Source organism: Ptychodera flava, chromosome 11, assembly GCF_041260155.1.
Source record: "Ptychodera flava strain L36383 chromosome 11, AS_Pfla_20210202, whole genome shotgun sequence".
NCBI classification, from domain to species: Eukaryota; Metazoa; Hemichordata; class Enteropneusta; family Ptychoderidae; genus Ptychodera; species Ptychodera flava.
In genome coordinates this window covers 13,560,962-13,582,151 of record NC_091938.1, presented here as the reverse complement: position 1 = coordinate 13,582,151, position 21,190 = coordinate 13,560,962, and the positions used below count along the sequence as shown (strand labels likewise).

Here is a 21,190-nt window from a genome sequence, read left to right as displayed (position 1 = left end):
CTAGTGAATTCCGCGCCATCTATTTATTGACATTCAAAGCATGCGGTTGAAAAGGCGGCTTCCGTTCAGAGGAAGATAGAGCAGGAACTCAGAGAGAAAGACTGGGTTGAAACACAGTTGAAACAACCTGGTCGAGTCCCACAGGAAAATTCCTGCCTGCCCACCAACGGTAGCATTTGAACGGTGTTTGTACTGATCAAACAATGAAGGTTGGGCACTGTCGTACTTCTTTCTTCTGCTGGTACCAGTTTTTTTCCATAAGAAATTCATAAAATATTTCAAACGTATAAGTTTTCTTCTAAACCCTGTCCAACACATACCTGCACAACTTGAATTTTCTGAATTTATCACCCTCAGTCCAATAAAACACCTGACCTACAATGGTATCGTCCAAATTATCTCAGAAAAATCTTCAGTTTAGTCCAAAACGAGGCTGGCGATTTCCTAAACGCAGAACAGCTCGATGCTCTATTTAGGCGTAGCCTGCTGCTTTCAGATGATGTCCGTGTATTCCGGCTAGTTCGGGACAGAATTTGCGTAGGATAGTTGCATAGTCTGAAATCCCACCATTGCAAGACTTACAGACAGCGGCTCAGGAAGTCAGGAAGACGGAGCAAGCCAACATTGCATTCATCGGTGCATCTCCAATCGTCACGTCCAATCATCGGGTGCCCGGCCCATCAAGAGAAGCCCTGCCATTCAACGTCACAACAAATTCACGTGTGACTCGTACGTTGGTTAATTAAGTTCAAGTCATCACAGAATACCCAGGTGATCACCCAACAACCGGGGACAAATATTACCGGCTTACACTAACCTAGCGACAAGAAAACCGTATACACATCCACGTGTCCTGAGACATACACAGAATTGTAAGTGAGAACATTTCATCCACCTTCCTGTATTTGTAATTGTACATGTAGAGAAATGTAAGACTTTCCTATTTGACAGGTCACGATTATACTTCGCACCTGGACAGGCGATTACAGTGATATTGCTATTACTGTAATACCCAGTGTCTCCGGGTTGACCTGCCACATAGTATTGTAAAAGCCAAGAACCAAAATACCCACTCATAATTGTCATTATTATTGTCAAAACACTGTGGATGGGGTGCTAGGTTGTCTGTCAATATGTGTAGGGCTGCATGTGAAAGACGACCGCGTGTACAAATGTCATTTGCAATTTTAACGTTACTTACAGATTCGGTAGTAACAGCGCAAGGTTTGCCGGCAATAGCTGGTTGACAGCTGGGACTCGCAACCACCTGATATAAATTGCAATACTGATGTCGCGTTACCCGCGGTTTCGAACCAACGTGTCTTTAAAAGTTTGTAAATAGAGAGGTTACGTCACACTGCTCGAGTGGCCAGCCAAGTTCATCGAGAAGTGCGCTCAATATTAAATTTAACAGCAGGTGTTGCACAAAGCAAACAGTATTAGTATGCAGAAGTTGTTTGGTGTAGACGCACTGTCTTTTGACTGTCTGTGACGTTAAACCTTCTAATGAAAACTTGTTTTCATATTTTTACCCTTTTAGTGCTTATCAAACCTCTCCGAATTACTTGAAAATTGACGGTTGTTAATATACTCTAAATGTTAGACCACACTGATCTGGCCCATTTCTATGTGTCACAGTCAGACCAACCTTGATGAGACCCGTCGTGTCAGTTCCCTACTCTTTGCTCAGGACTTCGTGGTTGTCATTTTATCACACAGGAACATAAATTTCAACACCTGATATTTATCTGATAATAACTGCTCTCTTCAAACTTTTATCCTATTTATAGATGAAGTCATTCGTGAAATGAATGAATACTGTGCAAACCTGTCCCTTTGAGTAGGTGAATAACTTCTTTCTATAGTAGAGGTACTCCATTCTTTGGATGGAAGGAATTTACTCACGAGAGGAGAGTAGTGTTCGGAACAGGATGGGGAGAGGAAAGCAATATATTGGCAAATGATGGCACTTAACATTGTACAAAACCTTTCCCAAACTTTATCCATGAAAGCAGATGAAGTGCTGTGTATAAACAGCTTCATGTGAAATTCTCCAAGAACAAGTAAAAATTAGGTTGTTTTTTTTTGTGTAATATCCTTGTAAATTGCCCTCAAGTTGCGATCTGGTGATAAATTATTTATTACTCTACATGCAAATTGCCTGCCGCCGTACCATATTGAATTTTCGATGGAATTTATTGGTGTAGAAGCCAGGAATGTCAATTGCTTGCAATATTTTTTGTTGGTTACTTAATGCCATGTAACATTTAAAAAAGTGGCTTCCATGTATTTTACCTTTAATATTTATTTTTTTCTAATCTTTTTTCGAAGATTCAATCATGATTACATATATTTTTGGAAAATCACAAAGTGAGTTTGGTCTTGGGGAAGTCACACATTGGGAATTTATATCATGTTTTGAGACTCAGTGTTGTACAGATTCACAAGTGTACAAAATAAATAAATCTATACACATGACTTGAAACTAACCAATTGATCAGAATTCCAATTCATTATTTCATCATGTCAGTCAACATATATAACAGAATATTACCTATGAACAGGCTTTTGGCAACATAAATACTGGGTATTTCAATAAGCTTCATGCAACAGAAATATTTAAGTATAGTTTTTACTTGTGAGAAACAACAAACATATGCATCATTATCTGTTCTTGTATTTTTCAAGGGTGATTTTTTTTTTTGGTAGGGGTGGGGGTAGGGGGAGGGGTCACAGTTTGTTTTGCCCCAGGCGAAAGAAGTGACGTCAAGAAAGGGGAAAAGGACAAAAAAGGTTATTTTACAATATTGCAAGCTGGAATATTTCGGTTAAGCTTGCAGATGATTGCCCTCTGCAATATTGTTCGGGTATTGATATCCAGTAAACCGTGACACTGACCATCATCTGTTTAGGAGAAATAGCCCATTGTGATATGAAAACACAGCTCATTTGTTGTAATTCCATTAGCAGATGTATTGGTAACCTCATAATTAGTCCCAGAGTTAATAAATCATATTTGGGACATATTTATCAAAGTATGGGGCCCAGTCCCAGGGTGTCTTGCAGATAAGCCGAATGACGCTTGAAAGACGTTTTGTTGCATGAATGATGGAAAGAAGGAAAAATTTATGTCAAAGAGTTCTCCATTTTGACGGGACACATAATGAAACATTCATTGCTATCTTCATAATAGCGTTCATTGAGGCAAGCGTGGCATTTTTTTGTGCACGTGAATATCACCCCAGGCGGTCACACGCGTCAGGGAATTCACCACAATGCTAATTTTATGCAGGCAAGAGCTGATAACTTGCAAAGCTAAGTATCTTGGGAAATCCTGGACCTGGGCCAAAGCCGGAATGTTGATTTTCTGTCATTCGTTATTGAAGCTTGTCTCACATTCCAAAGCAAATAGCCTCGATCACCTGAGTGTGATGAGGTTTTCTCTCATGAACAATAAAAATCATTGAACTTAAAATAAAATGCTGGAAGTTCAGAATACAAGGATAAACTAAATGCCCCTGACACTGAAGTTGATCTCTTATCCCTTAAAATTTCAAATGTAAAAATTTTGGGAAATATATGTTAAAAAGCATTATCATACCTTTCAATTTCCATAATCTGACATAAACATTTCAGTTCATGCACATGGACATTAATATCTCTGTAGAATTATTCCGGAAAGTCTCCCTCGGGAATTATTCAGGGTAAATCTATTTTCTTATCCCAAGTTACTGTCATTTTGAAGCTTCAACATTTTGTCAAAGTATTTGATTTATAGTCTAGTTTGCAAATATTTGAGACAAATTATGCGGGACTAGGGGTTTATGTAAATGCTAAAATACTTCATAGTTTTTGGAAATACTGAAAACTATACATCCCTTTGAGGTAGTCAAGCTTTTGAACCAATTTCAATAGTAACATTTCCCAAAGATAACAAATTTGAAAGAGAAATACTCTTTTTTTTCCGCCCATCATCTGGAGGGTCATGATTTATCCATGAACCTGTTACTGATGGGACTGTGCAGCCAGGGCAGAGCAAGTCATGATTATTGAGTAGATTCAGAGATGATGCTGTTCACAATTCCCTCCAGGGAGGGATGAAGCGAGCGTCTCATAAGTAAACCTCCGTGTTAACTCTTATTGATGACACTGTCGTGGACCCGTAATTGCAGTAGAGCAAACCGGCGGAGAATCACAGCCCAGATCATCAATAGCCGTGGACGCGTGCACGTCGATATAGAAACCCCTATTTTAAATTTTGCCAGGTGCATATCAGTCTTCACTCAAGTCGGCCATTTTAAATGTTCAGAGAAGAGTAGCTATGTGGAGTGACTCCCTGCATAGGATTAATGATCAGTTATCCTTGAAAATATGAAAAAAATTAAATGTGATGGGTAAAAGTAGTTTAATGGAGTAGGTTGGTGTTCTCAAGAGTCACTTTCAGTATTTTCTATCATCGCCTTCAGCACAGGAAGAGTAACGTACTTAAGATTTGAAAAACCTAGCCGAACACTAAGTAGTAAAACTTGACTATAATTTTGCTGTCTTTAATTTGCAACAGTGTTCAAAAGTTTTCAGAGTCTTTATATAAAAGACACATCATATGATGGATAGTGAGAGTATGACATCAAACCATATATTTTCTTGTCAACTTTGCCAGCACAACTTGGATGTTATGAATTAAAACTCAGTTTAGATTCATTGCAATTGTTTTGGTATGTCACCTACATATCAATGTGCCATATGGTGTTGCTTTTGCACTGATATGATAAATAAAAAATTCATATCCACGTGTGTCTTTGATCATCTCCTAAGCTTCAAGGAGAAGTCAACATGTCTTCTAATTTTCTTGACGCATTTATAAGAGCCATATAAATGTTAGCCAAATATTTGTCACAGTTTAGTTGTAGTACTGGTAAGTTCGACTAGTAGATAAAAATTCTGAGAAATTAGTTCTGTAACTCTAATTTTGTATCTCTACATCACGGGAAAGCTCCATTAACTTAGGAATACCCTACTTCCCTACTTAGTTATCAGGGGATCAATTTCACAGACCTGCCTTTCTTACAATGGCACTACAATGGCACCAGCTGGATTAGATAAACAATAAGAATTGAACATTCACACCTTGGGAGATTAAGTCTTCTGTTTGTCACCCGAGTTGGTCAGGCAAGGACCCGGGTTTCAGGTACCATGCAAGTTAATGCAGTCTTTCCCTAATGAAAATAATACAGTGTATGATGCAAGCATTCAACGTCTTAGAAATTTTCAGTGCACTGTCTTTTACAGTCAAAGAAATTGAGTCACTGATATATGTATAGTGGCCAATCACCGATAATATGATATACGTACGTATACAGCCAATACTGCATTGCACTATTGACGTTCTCAGTAAATATGGCTGACACGCCTCTGTTACCATCATATATGAATATATGTATGTAAATTTCCCTAAATAGAGTAGCTTGTAAACACAAGTCATCCATAGTGGTCATGTGACACCATCTGGGGATAATATTGACATTGGATGTGTCATGAAGTTGGATTATTGTGTAATGCCAGTGAATGTTTATACAAATATTAATCAATGTTTGATTGTACCAGGTGTATAAGTAATACTTTGGCAACTTATGATTATCTTAAAAACCCAAAAGCTTCTTAAGGTAAACACCTGGTAATATTTTAATCCTTTAATTAAGGTGCATTGTTTCATGATTTCTTAGAAGCTGATCTGATGATCAGCTTAGATAATTGCAAGCTGCTTAATGATGTTATCGCAATCTTTTAATTATACAACTTAGAAGACAAAAGAAGCCAAAGAGATTCTACTAGAATGTAATGTTAATGTTTAACTTATACAATGATATTTGAATATTTTGTATCTCTGACGAATCCATGGCAATTATTGTGTCATATGACTATGGCTAGCCAATTAGACTAGCCTTTGAACTTATTAGGAGGAGCTTCTGTGTTTTGGCATTATAAATTTAGTAGTTTTCTGTGGAATTGTTAGATCTCTGTTTAGACGCAAGTGTGGCCTTCTCAAGAAGTACTGTCTCTGCATGAATCTGTGTTTGCTGCTGTTTGTTAAGTCAAGCCCGAGTCCAGCCTGAGCTACAAGTTCTACAGAGTTAGAAGAACTCCCGACTTCTGACTTTGTTACAGTTGTTATGACACCAATCTTTGTTGATAAAATTTGATTGCTGTTTGATTGCTATGAAATGATATCTTTCTATGAGGCTTGTATTTGCATACAGCGCTATGAGTGCTTCCACGGTACCTCCAGTATAATGTTTCCAATGGTTATAGATATGTGTTCAAGGTTTTCGGAAGTCAAACGTGGGGTTCAAGACCGTGAGGGAGCATGCATAACAGGAAGGCAAATAGATACCGGGAAACACAGAGACAGATCGGCGTACAGACTTTCAGACAGTGAATGAAACTCGAGTTGTTTGAAAGAGAGCTGCATGTAACGGCACACAGTCCATGTAGCCGACAATGAGATGCAAATGATATGCGGTCAAGGTCTCCTCAACTAACTTTCAGCTGGTTCTTCACTTTCTACTATTTTTTTAGTATTTTTTACAAAGGCACAGACTTATTCTACCTGCAACTTAAAACTGATAGTGATTTTGTAGCTCATTCTTTACTATTTTTCATAGTTTTTGATAGCCGGTAACACACACTTCGTGTTCGTGTCGCTACATGGACGATCTGCCCATGTAACAGATACAAGATGTTTCAGATGAAATGACAAATGCACCTGTACAGGAAAATTAAGAGGAAGGTTACATATGAAAAGGAAGACAATATGGAGATTTCTCTGATAGAAAAAAAATGATGTGTGCTATGCAGAATAAATGTGACTTTTTACATCATCTCGAGTATGGGAGTAATACCAGCGGATGGGCAACCATGGCATATATCTTGCAGCTGCGTGCACTTAGTACAACGTACACAGTGATATATTTGACATTTTCATTTCCAGACAAATGTTGTCCCTTTGTCTAGACGCAAGATATTGATGTTCGGCGCTCTGTATCCAGTCATAGGTCTGTGTGCATACACTGCGTAGCATTTTGTGTACCAAACCAGTCTAAATCATCTTTGTGCTGCAGTATCACGGAAGCTTAGCACAGAAATTGACTTTCATATTCCTCTGGCAGAGGAATGTGTAAACCACATGTGTAAACCACTTGACCCCCAGAATGCTTTGCTTTATCCTCTGTAGAAGTTGATGCCATTTGGACTCATTACCATGGCGATGAGATGCTTATTATGTCACAGTTTAATACACCAAACAATTCTGAGCTCAGAATTAATAGGATTTCTCTGATCCAGTTGTACAAACAGGGCTGTAGTTTTTTGTACTGGCTATACATAATTACCTGATTAAAGGCATTAAATGCAAAGAAGTGGCTTTCTAATTCTGAATGCTTAGGGTGAGGAATCTTAATTATTTCAAGGGGTTGAAGCATCCAGTACCTGATGGGAATTTATGCTTTTGAAAATTCACCAGCATTTATACTCATATGCAGTGTACAAGCTTGATCGAAGTAACAGTATTCCAAAGATAGGTTGAGATGAAGGTTTCCAATACTTGCCCATTGTTTCCAGTGGATTAAAATCCATAGCAAAGTCCTGATATCCAAAGTTGAGCATTGTAACCCTTCATACTAAGGGGCCGCCGACAATAAAAGCTGACGCACAAGAAACGTAATTCCTTCGTTTTACTTGAAACCCCCTCCCTCCCCCCTCAAAACGAAAGTTCTTATGCGAAATTAATTTCGTATTATGATGCCGTTTCTGACAAACCCACACGCGCCTCTCCGATCCGCACGCCCATGAAAAAATACCGGAAATGCACATTACTTAATAAACCTCCACTTTACGCGTTTCACTTTTTAAGACAGAACATTTTAATGTATTTCGCATGTAGGAAATGTTTCATGTACATGTTTCAATTTGAAAAAGCATACAAGTTTTTATTTCACATTTATGTCTTTTCGTTGTCTTTTCTGTCTCCTTATTTTGTGGTCATTCTGTTCTCGATGAACGCGAAGGTAGTTTTGCGTTCTCGCTGCAAAGTCACACTTCGAAAACAATAGACGAAAATCCTTATGCGATTTTGACGCACACAAAACGAAATGAGCTTTTACCCCCTCCCCCCTAAACGAAAGAATTACGTTTGTCGTGCGTCAGCTTTTATTATCGACGGCCCCTAATGATCAGGTATATCTGATATCTGGTAATGAATAATCAAAAAGGGAAAGTTTTGAATATAAGGGATTGTCATGGTTACAAGTGACTCACAGTCGGCGTATTGCACAGGATAACTTTCAAATTTTTTTGGAAATCTTATGCATTGGCAAGCATATTGCTACACTCTTTCAGCGTACTCTGGTAGGTACAATCGGTGTGCTTTGTGTACGGTGAACAGAAATAAATCTGATAATTGATGTAAACCTTAGTACCCATTGAAAATCTGTACATTTCTTTTGACATTTGCTTTCTGTATAATTTCAAAACCAGGTGTAGCTGTGTCGGCTCTCAAAGGCAGTGGCATGATCATTTGAAATATTGAATGGGATTAATTGGACAAAACGGTCGTGTGTTTGTAAAGATGATCAAAGAAAGCTCCTCTTATTACCCACTTTCAGGATATGTTTCCCATCCAAGTATTTGATGCAGATGCAAAAAACTCCCATTGTGACAGACTGGTTGCATCCTTTTCACAAATCCAAAGCCACCATCAGAAGCAACAGGATTTAATGAAAGCTTATTATTAGCTTATAATAAAGTTTAAAACGATGACATTTACCACAAAATAACATTTTATGTGTATTCTGTGGAGGGAGTGAAAACAGAAATGTCAGGCCATTGCTATCTATAGCTGTTGTATAATAATATCTGAATGCCTAACACTTCAACGCCTATCTTATCACAAGTACTGGCCCGTGGCATTGAGAACACTGATTTCTTCTGTTTCTGATTATCTCCAAGTACTTTCTTTTACACTTCTCCATCCTGGAAAGCATTTACTCAAAGGTCTCAGTACAATCGATATTCTTGAGAACCACATCATCAAACCCACATGTGCAGCAGTGCATTTCATTAGAAACGCATTACATGAATTCATGCACTGAAGGCCATCAAAAAACACTGCAGTGGCTGTCACATTGCTTTCATACAATCATTCTTGTCAAATTCACAACCGTGACTGTATGATAGCGATTCAAATATTGAATGAAGAGACTGTGTAAATTATGACAAGCTTGATTTGCCAACGACCCAGCTTACATAAAAATAAAAATGATAAAAAAAAATGGAGATGAACAAAATTTGAGGGTGGGGTTATTCATATCCATAAATTTACAAAATCTGATTACTTCAGCAAACAAATTTTTCTGTCATCTTTTTCATTATTATATTTTTGACTCGGCAATCTCAGGATCTGTATCTGGTGTACAGGTACAGCAGGTGTATTGGTTTTACGTTTTATGGGTGAACGTTGACCTTTGACCCAGACTGGTATTTTAGCTGATTTGCCTGCACTTTCCCATGTATGAATGGCGACTCCCAGCCTTTCAGAGCGACAGACACCTGCAATTTTGACTAATCAAGGCTGGCAAGTTAACCACGGTGACTATCGATGAGTTTAAATGAGGTCAGAGCTCATCTTTAGTGAATAGTTCTGACTTTATTCAACTGACAAAGTGCTTTGGAAAACAGTCTGTGCTCAGAGCGTGATTTTCAAGTCACTTGCATCTGTCTTGAATCATTAGTCACCCACCTTATGCCATTACGGCACTTATTAGGTAATATAGAACCTAACGGAAGATTAATGGAGATACTAATTAGTGTTATCGACCTGTTATTCAATATGTTTTCAGTGTATACCATCTATTGTTTCTTTGCTTGCTTGCTTCTCGTTTTATTTGCTTTTTTTTTGTCCGCTTGATGTAGCCGTTATTTGCCATAGATGTATGCTATCCACAGATTAACAGTAATTTACATTTGCGCATTCTTCATCATCTTGTCAAAGAAAGCATCAGAGAATGTGGTGGTAAGGAATTAATTGAATACTAATTCTAAAGTTGGTAAAATAATTGATATTTTATAATCAGTCTCTTGCTTCATGAAAATTTTCCAGTGTATTGGTCAATGTCAAATGATGGAACTATATTAATAATTATGTACATTAGTTTGATTTTCAGTGTAAATTTACTTTGTGAAGGCTTGCCTTTTAAGTACCATTTTTTTTCCTCTACTCAAGCAACCAGCCTGCTTTGCAGTGGTCAACCTTACAACGTTAGGGACCATGGACAATTAAAAAGCATCTGCCAACAAAAATTTTGATTTCAGCTCTCCCCTTTCCAAAGCAAAAGTTAGGAAGTGTAAATATCTGGCAATGAAATTTTCCTTTGATCGTACCCAATTATAATAAATTGCTAAAATAGGTCAAACAAATTTCAAACTGCTGACAAGGGCTTGTAAAAAAAAATAGTTTGAAACAAAATCTGGATGGAAATGGAGTGTATATTTTTCTATTTGGGTAAATTGATATTTGTCATTTTGGAAATCTGTTTTACTTCGAAGTAGGTACAATATTTGCAAAGGACTGATTTTCATCACAATTCATGTTGCATTACTCTCCTGTAACATTTTCAAGCTATTATTGTAGTATTACAAAGAGACAATATTTTTACCTTGCAGTGACACATTGATTTTGCAAAATTGACAAAAAATAATAGCATTCTTGGAGATAATTGCTAATCTGAGGCTCGGTGAATTTTAAGCCATGAAGGTCAAAGGTTGGTCTCTAGCACTCTAGAAAACTGACGTAGAGAGTACGGATATATCAGGGAAAACTAGTGGACACTGGCACGGTGTTTAGATTCCATGGAATATGTCACACAGTGTTTAGATTCCATTGAATAGTGTAGAGCAACGTGATGTCAAACCTTCAGAAACCTGTAAGCTCAAAATGAGAAGCTGTTTTGAAACGGTCGGTTCTCAGAATTGTGCTGTAAACATTAGTCCGTGGGCTAGAGGGGGTCTACGTGTATCCCCCCCACAGGATAACAAACCTGTATTTTTCAGAACCCTTGGGATCCCTAGAATACGAAATGGAATTTTAACAGAAAAAATATAGGGACGCAATAGCTGTTATGGTCATGTTTTGAAGGGTACCGCAAAATCACGATTTTCCAAGCCAAATGCATTTTCGTCAAATCTGTCTTCTTGTAAGTCATGTGCTGAGCTCATTTTTGAACATAACCTGGCTTGTTTGGTATCATTAGAAAGGGAATTTATTCTTCTTTAAGATGACATATTGCATTATGCAATATCTTCTACAGTTTTTGTCAAATATGATCAAAAATTTACCCCTTACCCCAAAATTAACATTACAAATTACAGAAAATCTCAAATTCTACCAATTTTTTAGCTAGGCATAATAAAAAAATGCAATGCTTTGTCTGAAATCTATTTATTTAGTACAGGGACATGTCAGAATTGTGAAATAGACTTTTTACAGAAAAAATATTGGGAATCTACATCTGTAACAGTCATATTTTGAAGGGTACCGCAAAATAATAGTGTAGCAGATTTGCATGCACTTTTGTTAAATCTGTCTTTTTATAAGTTATCTGCTGAGCTTGTTTTTGAATATAACCTGGCTTGTTAGGTATTATTAGAAAGATAATTGACTAATCTTTAGAATGACATATTGTAACATGCAATATGTTATATAGTTTTCATGATATATAACCAAAACTTACCCCATACCCCAAAGTTTACATTGAAAATTTCAGTCATAGCTAAAACCAAATTCTACAATTGTTTAAGCTTGACACCAAAAATCTGGCAGTTTTTGCTATGAAATCTATTTTATTTGGTACAGGGACATGTCAGAATTATGAAATAGACTTCTAACAGAAAAAATATTGGGAATCTACATCTTTAACAGTCATATTTTGAAGGGTACCGCAAAATCACAGTGTAGCAGATTTGCATGCATTTTTGTTAAATCTGTCTTTTTATAAGTTATCTACTGAGCTTGTTTTTGAATATAACCTGGCTTGTTAGGTATCATTAGAAAGATAATTTACTAATCTTTAGAATGACATATTGTAACATGCAATATGTTATATAGTTTTCATGATATATAACAAAAACTTACCCCATACCCCAAAGTTTACATTGAAAATTTCAGTCATAGCTAAAACCAAATTCTACAATTGTTTAAGCTTGACACCAAAAATCTGGCAGTTTTTGCTATTAAATCTATTTTATTTGGTACAGGGACATGTCAGAATTATGAAATAGACTTTTAACAGAAATAATATGGGAATCTACATCTTTAACAGTCATATTTTGAAGGGTACCGCAAAATCACAGTGTAGCAGATTTGCATGCATTTTTGTTAAAATTGTCTTGTTATAAGTTATCTACTGAGCTTGTTTTTGAATATAACCTGGCTTGTCAGGTATCATTAGAAAGATAATTCACTAATCTTTAGAATGACATATTGTAACATGCAATATGTTATATAGTTTTCATGATATATAACCAAAACTTACCCCATACCCCAAAGTTTACATTGAAAATTTCAGTCATAGCTAAAACCAAATTCTACCATTTTTTTACCTAGACATATAAAATCTGACCGTTTTTGCTATTAAATCTATTTCATTTGGTACAGGGACATGTCAGAATTATGAAATAGACTTTTAACAGAAAAATATTAGGAATCTACAGCTGTAACAGTCATATTTTCAAGGGTACCGCAAATTACAGTGAAGCAGATTTGCATGCATTTTTGTTAAAATTGTCTTGTTATAAGTTATCTACTGAGCTTGTTTTTGTATATAACCAGGTTTGTTAGGTATCATTAGAAGATATTTCACTAATCTTTAGAATGACATATTGTAACATGCAATATGTTATATATTTTTCATGATATATAACCAAAACTTACCCCATACCCCAAAGTTTACATTGAAAATTTCAGTCACAGTTAAAACCGAATTCTACCAATGTTTTAGCTAGAAACAAAAAATCTGGCCGTTTTGCTATCAAATCTGTTTTATTTGGTACAGAAACATGTCAGAAATATGAAATAGACTTTTAACAGAAAAAATATTAGGACTCTACAGCTGTAACAGTCATATTTTGAAGGGTACCGCAAAATCACAGTGTAGCAGATTTGCATGCATTTTTGTTAAAATTGTCTTGTTATAAGTTATCTACTGAGCTTGTTTTTGAATATAACCTGGCTTGTTAGGTATCATTAGAAAGATAATTTACTAATCTTTAGAATGACATATTGTAACATGCAATATGTTATATAGTTTTCATGATATATAACCAAAACTTACCCCATACCCCAAAGTTTACATTGAAAATTTCAGTCATAGTTAAAACCGAATTCTACCAATGTTTTAGCTAGAAACAAAAAATCTGGCCGTTTTTGCTATCAAATCTGTTTTATTTGGTACAGAAACATGTCAGAAATATGAAATAGACTTTTAACAGAAAAAATATTAGGACTCTACAGCTGTAGCGGTCATATTTTGAAGGGTACTGCAAAATATCAGTGTAGCAGATTTGCATGCATTTTTGTTAAATCTGTCTTTTTATAAGTTATCTGCTGAGCTTGTTTTGGAATATAACCTGGCTTATTAGGTATCATTGGAAATATAATTTACTAATCTTTGAAATGACATATTGTAACATGCAATATGTTATATAGTTTACATGAAATATGACCCAAACTTATCCCATACCCCAAAATTTACATTGAAAATTGCAGTCATAGCCAAAATCAAATTCTACCATTTCTTTACCTAGACATATAAATTCCGGCATTTATTTGTATGAAATCTATTTCATTCGGTAATGGGTCATGTCAAAAATATAAAATAGACTTTTAACAGAAAAAAGATTGGAATTCTGTAGTTGTAACAGTCAGATTTTGAAGGGTACAGCAAAATCTCAGTATTCCTGACTTGCGTGCATTTTTGTGAATCTATTGTCTTTTAAGTCATCTGCTGAGCTTTTTATAGAATATAATGTAAGTTGTTAGGTATCATTGGTAAGATTATTTACTAGTCTTTAAAGAAACATATTGTAACATGCAATATCTTGTACATTTTTATGAAATATGACCAAAAACTTACCCCATACCCCAAAATTTACATCGAAAGCTACTGTCATAGCTAATGTCAAATTCAAGCAATTTTTTACGCAGACATAAAAAATTAGGCAATTTTTTGCATGAAATCTGTTTTATTTTGTACTTGGCCATATCAGAAATATGAAATGAACTTTTAACAGAAAAAATATTGGGATTCTATAGCTGTAACAGCTGTATTTTGAAGGGTACAGCAAAATCTCAGTATTCCTGATTTGCATGCGTTTTTGTTAAATCTGTCATCTTATAAGTCGTCTAATGAGCTTGTTATTGATTATAACCGGGTTGTTTTAGTATCATTGAAAAGGTAATTGAATAATTTTTACAATGACATATTGTAACAGGCAATATCTTGTACAGTTTTCATGGAATATGACCAAAACGTACCCCATACCCCAAGGTTTATATTGAAAGTACTGTCATAGATGACGTGATCAAATTCCGTGAATTTTTAGCTAGACATGATAAAAATATCTCTGTTTCGGTATTAAATCTGTTGTATATGGTACTGGGTCATGTCAGAAATGTGAAATAGACTTTTAACAAAATATTTGGACTGTATAGTTGTAACAGCCATATTTTGAAGGGAAATGCAAAATCGCAGTACCGCAAACTGGCACCTTTTTTGTTAAATCCTTCTTCTTGTAAGTCATCTGCTGAACTTATTTTGTGACACAACCTGGCTTTTGAGGTATCATTAGTAGGGAAATTTATTATTCTTTAAGATGACATATTGTAATATACAATGTCATTCATAGTTTTCCTAGAATATGGTCAAACTTTACCCCATACCCAAAAAATTCAAATCGCAAATAACAGCGTACCTTAAATTCTACCATTTTTTGCTGCACATAATACAAAAGGCAATTCTTGTTTAAAATCTGATTTATTTGTTACAAAAGCATGTCACAAGTATAAAATTAACTTTTAACGGGAAGATGATACAATTTAGTAGCCATTTGGATCATTTTTGGAGGGGGAACCCATATATTGCAAATGTATGTGTTTCGGCAAATTTGCCCTGATACCTAAGTACCTTTCCAAATATGATCAAAAAGGCTACAAAATCATATTATGTTCCTGTTAAAAGTTAATTTCATATTTGTAACATACTTTTTTAACAAAAACACATATTTCATAGATTGCATACAAGCATTGCCTTTGGTATATAAAGTTAATAAATTGTAAAAAATGGTAGAGTTTCAGATGTGCAGTAATTTGCTGTGTAAACTTTGGGTATGGGGTAAGCTTTGGTCCTATTTCATGAAACCTAAACAAGACATTGCATATTACAATATGTTATTTTAAAGACTAGTAAATCACCTTTCTATTGATACCTAACAAACCAGGTTATGTCAAAAATCAAGCTCAGCAGATGACTTTTAAGAAGACAGATTTAACAAAAAAGCAAGCGAGTTGGCAATACTGTGATTGCGAGACCCTTCAAAATATGACTGTTACAGCTGTAGAGTTCCAATATATTTTCTGTTAAAAGTCTATTTCATATTTCTGACATTCCCCCGTACCAAATAAAAAGATTTCATATAAAGCATTGCCTTATTTGTTATGTCTAGCTAGAAAATTGGTAGAATTTGACGATAGCTACGAAAGTAATTTTCGATATAAACTTTGTGGTATGGGGTAAGTTTTCGTCATATTCTATGAAAACTATATATGATATGGCATATAACAATATGTCATTTTAAAGATTAGTAAATTATCTTTTCAATGGTACCAAATAAACATGGTTATGTAATAAAATAAGCGCAGCAGATGACCTACAATGGGACAAAGTTAACAAAACACATATGAGTCTGCACTGCTGTGATTTTGCAGTACTCCACAGAATATGCCTGTTACAGCCATAGAATCCCAATATTCTTTCTGTTAAAAGTCTATTTCATAATTCTGACATGTCTCTGTACCAAATAAAATAGATTTAATAGCAAAAACGGCCAGATTTTATATGTCTAGGTAAAAAAATGGTAGAATTTGGTTTTAGCTATGACTGAAATTTTCAATGTAAACTTTGGGGTATGGGGTAAGTTTGGGATATATATCATGAAAACTATATAACATATTGCATGTTAACAATATGTCATTCTAAAGATTAGTGAATTATCTTTCTAATGATACCTGACAAGCAGGTTATATTCAAAAACAAGCTCAGTAGATAACTTATAACAAGACAATTTTAACAAAAATGCATGCAAATCTGCTACACTGTGATTTTGCGGTACCCTTCAAAATATGACTGTTACAGCTGTAGATTCCTAATATTTTTTCTGTTAAAAGTCTATTTCATAATTCTGACATGTCCCTGTACCAAATAAAATAGATTTAATAGTAAAAACGGCCAGATTTTTGGTGTCAAGCTTAAACAATTGTAGAATTTGGTTTTAGCTATGACTGAAATTTTCAATGTAAACTTTGGGGTATGGGGTAAGTTTTGGTTATATATCATGAAAACTATATAACATATTGCATGTTACAATATGTCATTCTAAAGATTAGTAAATTATCTTTCTAATGATATCTGACAAGCCAGGTTATATTCAAAAACAAGCTCAGTAGATAACTTATAGGAAGACAGATTTAACAAAAATGCATGCAAATCTGCTACACTGTGATTTTGCGGTACCCTTCAAAATATGACTGTTACGATGTAGATTCCCAATATTTTTTCTATTAAAGTCTATTTCATAATTCTGACATGTCCCTGTACCAAATAAAATAGATTTAATAGTAAAAACGGCCAGATTTTTGGTGTCAAGCTTAAACAATTGTAGAATTTGGTTTTAGCTATGACTGAAATTTTCAATGTAAACTTTGGGGTATGGGGTAAGTTTGGTTATATATCATGAAAACTATATAACATATTGCATATTACAATATGTCATTCTAAAGATTAGTAAATTATCTTTCTAATGATATCTGACAAGCCAGGTTATATTCAAAAACAAGCTCAGTAGATAACTTATAGGAAGACAGATTTAACAAAAATGCATGCAAATCTGCTACACTGTGATTTTGCGGTACCCTTCAAAATATGACTGTTACAGATGTAGATTCCCAATATTTTTTCTGTTAAAAGTCTATTTCATAATTCTGACATGTCCCTGTACCAAATAAAATAGATTTAATAGCAAAAACGGCCAGATTTTTTGTTTCTAGCTAAAACATTGGTAGAATTTGGTTTTAGCTATGACTGAAATTTTCAATGTAAACTTTGGGGTATGGGGTAAGTTTTGGTTATATATCATGAAAACTATACAAGATATTGCATGTTACAATATGTCATTCTAAAGATTAGTAAATTATCTTTCTAATGATACCTGACAAGCCAGGTTATATTCAAAAACAAGCTCAGCAGATAACTTATAGGAAGACAGATTTAACAAAAATGCATGCAAATCTGCAACACTATTATTTTGCGGTACCCTTCAAAATATGACTGTTACAGATGTAGATTCCCAATATTTTTTCTGTAAAAGTCTATTTCATAATTCTGACATGTCCCTGTATCAAATAAAACAGATTTCAGACAAAGCATTGCATTTTTTATTTTGCCTAGCTAAAATATTGGTAGAATTTGAGATTTTCTGTAATTTGTAATGTTAAATTTTGGGGTAAGGGGTAAGTTTTGGTTATATTTGACAAAAACTGTAGAAGATATTGCATAATGCAATATGTCATCTTAAAGAAGAATAAATTCCCTTTCTAATGATACCAAACAAGCCAGGTTATGTTCAAAAATGAGCTCAGCACATGACTTACAAGAAGACAGATTTGACGAAAATGCATTTGGCTTGGAAAATCGTGATTTTGCGGTACCCTTCAAAACATGACCATAACAGCTATTGCGTCCCTATATTTTTCTGTTAAAATTCCATTTCGTATTCTAGGGGTCCCAAGGGTTCTGAAAAATACAGGTTTGTTATCCTGTGGGGGGGATGCACGTAGACCCCTCTAGCCCACGGACTACATCTTGTTTTCTTGATTTCCTTGTACCCTGCATAATTGCAAAGTGAAAGGTTTGAACCTCAGTATGAGGTAAGATGTTTAAGAGATTTTACAAAGAGATGTTTTTCAGGTTTTGGCATTCTTTAACATGATATGATGCATAATTATTATTATTACGATTCATTTTGCATGTTTTCATTTCTCTGTCTGTTTTTCTTTTTCTTTTCTATGTTGAGGTTGATGATGGGAGTCAAGGATTGGGCTCAGAATTGAGTGCACGCATGGATAATTAATTGTCTGGCACACTGATCGGCTCATCTTTCACTGCACTGTCTCGTTATGCATGCAGTCAAGTAGGTATTATCTAGCACACTCACATCTCTTACCTTCTTTTGTATTAATTGAGCTAAATTCATCTTTATGTCGTCAGACTGATTGTTCTAACTTAAATTGGTCTGAATTTCACCGAATTAATTTCTCTGTGGCAGATTTTCTTGCAATTTTGTGTTTTATCGCAACTGTTACAGACTGCGCTGTAAAACTGGTATGTACCCACAGTGCACTTCATTACCCACAATGCACTTCTCTCTTGCTTACCTAACATGCCAATATGCCAACAGCTAACATGGACTCACCACGGCGCAATATTTTAATTCACTGCAATGAATCACAGAAAGCATTTGTTTATGTCTTTAATATCCGTTGTCTTTTAATTTCCGTTGAGGAGTGTTTTATTTTGCTGACGGTCTTTATATGTATGATATTACATGATATCGCAGCACAAGTAAGCATTTTCGATCATGCATGCAGTGATTGAAAAATGATTTTATTAGGAAAGAGAAATTTCCTGAAGGTACAGAGGAAGTTATGCTCAAATATCACACAAATTTCAGCCATGTGTGCGTTACTTTCCTACAGCAATAGCAAAAAATCTCAGTAGGTCCTTCATATTATTTCCTCACAGCCAGAAAGCTAATACGAGATCATATATCATCAATGATGACACAAGTTGCAAGATACTACCTCTCACTTCTGATGTCTAATTTTTTGATAAAAAGAACAGGTTGTAAAGCGGAGATTTTCGAAAAACGTGACATGCTTCATGCTCTGTAGATGATCATGTACGATTATGTTAAACACTTGAAACAAGACCAAGATACGAAGGAGAGGTGACATCAATGTTCTCCGGAGCAATATTTTCTACCTATAATTCATATCTGCTCCAGCATGAATACAGCTGTCTCGCTCGCAGCGCATGCAAATGTGCATCATTGAAGCATTTCTCTATGGGGATATTCATGCTTTTTGCCATGGTTTTCTCCAACCTGGAGGTCAGATCGTCGCTGTTGTGCATATTCCCTACAGATGCCATTCTGTGATCTGTTCTTCTCTTTGTGCCAGTCTAATAGCACAGATACTTAACAGAAATGTTTTTGCTGTGTTATCAATATAGCATTCAAAATTCGGTGGCTTTTCATCTATTCTTTGCCAAAGATAAAGGAGCTTTTGTCTCATCAGTTTCTGCTGACCTTACTAAATATTCTTTTTGTGAAAATGTAAGGTCATATTTTCAAATTTTTGTGGAAGATCAGTAAGTTAATTCTACATGTGTTAGCTGTCTGTACTGGTATATTCAATGTATATGTGAGTGTAGTGATCTGAAGCTTTGACTATTTCAATTTTCATGAGCACATCATTGAGTGGATGTCTGTGTGTCTCTCAGTGTATGTGTCGTCTGACACAATGGACCGGAATTTTGGCAAAGAACTGCGACAGAATATAACAGCTGAAATGTGTGTATGTCTGAATGTCTGAAACACTTGCAGCATCCACAGGAAGTAATGTGAAATAAACTTAAGGTTCAGGAAATGTGCTGCTTGCTGTTTTAAAATGTCATAAAACAGGATTTGCCATATGGTGTATATATTCTGTTCAAGCTACAGGTAAAGAATCGAATTCATACAATTTTTCACATACGGTTGACCAAGTGATGTCTTTACTCTGCTTATAAAAGGGTTTTGTTCAGGGTCTTCTTATCGCAACATTTGAAAATGAGTTTAAAGCAACTACCCAAGTGTTCATTTTTTAAAAAAATCATTGATACGTCACTGTTAAATATCCTTACAGCAATCTCTGGTGTGAATCTCTCGTCTCTTTTCAAATAAAAGGGCAAGGTCATGTCTGTTCAGTACTTGAAGAACTTACCTGTGTCATCAAGAACCCCTTCTTGTCTGTGAATCAGGCGATTCTTTTCAGCAATTGCTACACAGAGTGTAAAATATGTGCTTTTTAATTTAGATTCCTGCCATCTTGTTTCATTGTTGTGAAGATCAAAGAGAAACTAGTACTGCTAGATGCATTTTCTCAAGAAATTTTAATTTCTGCGGCCATTTCTTTTAAATATAGTGGTACTTGAAGTGAAATAGAAGGACGTACTCTATAATTGCATTGCACTCGTTGTGCGATCTTCCTCATTTCTTGAAATTGGCCAACTATTCTTACCGTGTACAAAAGTGGAAAAAATTGCCAACTTGTGTTTCTATTTATTGTGCATAAATGATCATTAATTATATTGATCTGTTTGTGGTTTGGCATGATACATTATTTAGTTTAGGTTTGTTGTAGGTCTTTTCAACATTGTTCACCTCTGGCATTATCGAAATAGCAGGGGAGTCAAGTGGCAATATTTTGCAATTCAGTCTTTTTAAATTTTTGATGATGTGATGAAAGAGACGGACACAAGTAGAAGCTTCAGGACACATCAAGTTCTGTAAATACGTGAATATTTTTCACTGAGGATGAGAATTATCACGTTTTACACAAAGTACAGCAATTTTGTTATGATTAATTTTCATCCTTTCTACTATTTTTTTTTCATCGGCAATGCTTTTGGCATTTCATTTTATCCTCCTCTTCGTAATTGTGACAGTATATCATACCCGTTTTACCTTTTCAGTCTAAAAAGCATAATTCATCACGAAAGGATTATGATGTAGAAGCAGTATCATCGTAGATAATGATGCGGGAATG

At 35.2% G+C, this 21,190-nt stretch overlaps 1 protein-coding gene across 2 annotated transcripts in view; it reads left to right on the top strand.

The window, feature by feature from the left end:
- Window positions 1–424: 424 nt before the first annotated feature.
- Window positions 425–21,190, top strand: part of LOC139143545 (uro-adherence factor A-like) — a 119,284-nt gene continuing 98,518 nt past the window's right edge. Inside the window, exons 1-2 of one of the 2 annotated variants that reach the window (XM_070713974.1) lie at window positions 435–872; window positions 18,397–18,513. The gene's annotated coding sequence lies outside the window, so the exon portion shown is untranslated. Of the gene's footprint in view, window positions 873–18,396; window positions 18,514–21,190 lie in introns of both variants that reach the window. The other variant, XM_070713975.1, reaches the window with a different exon arrangement.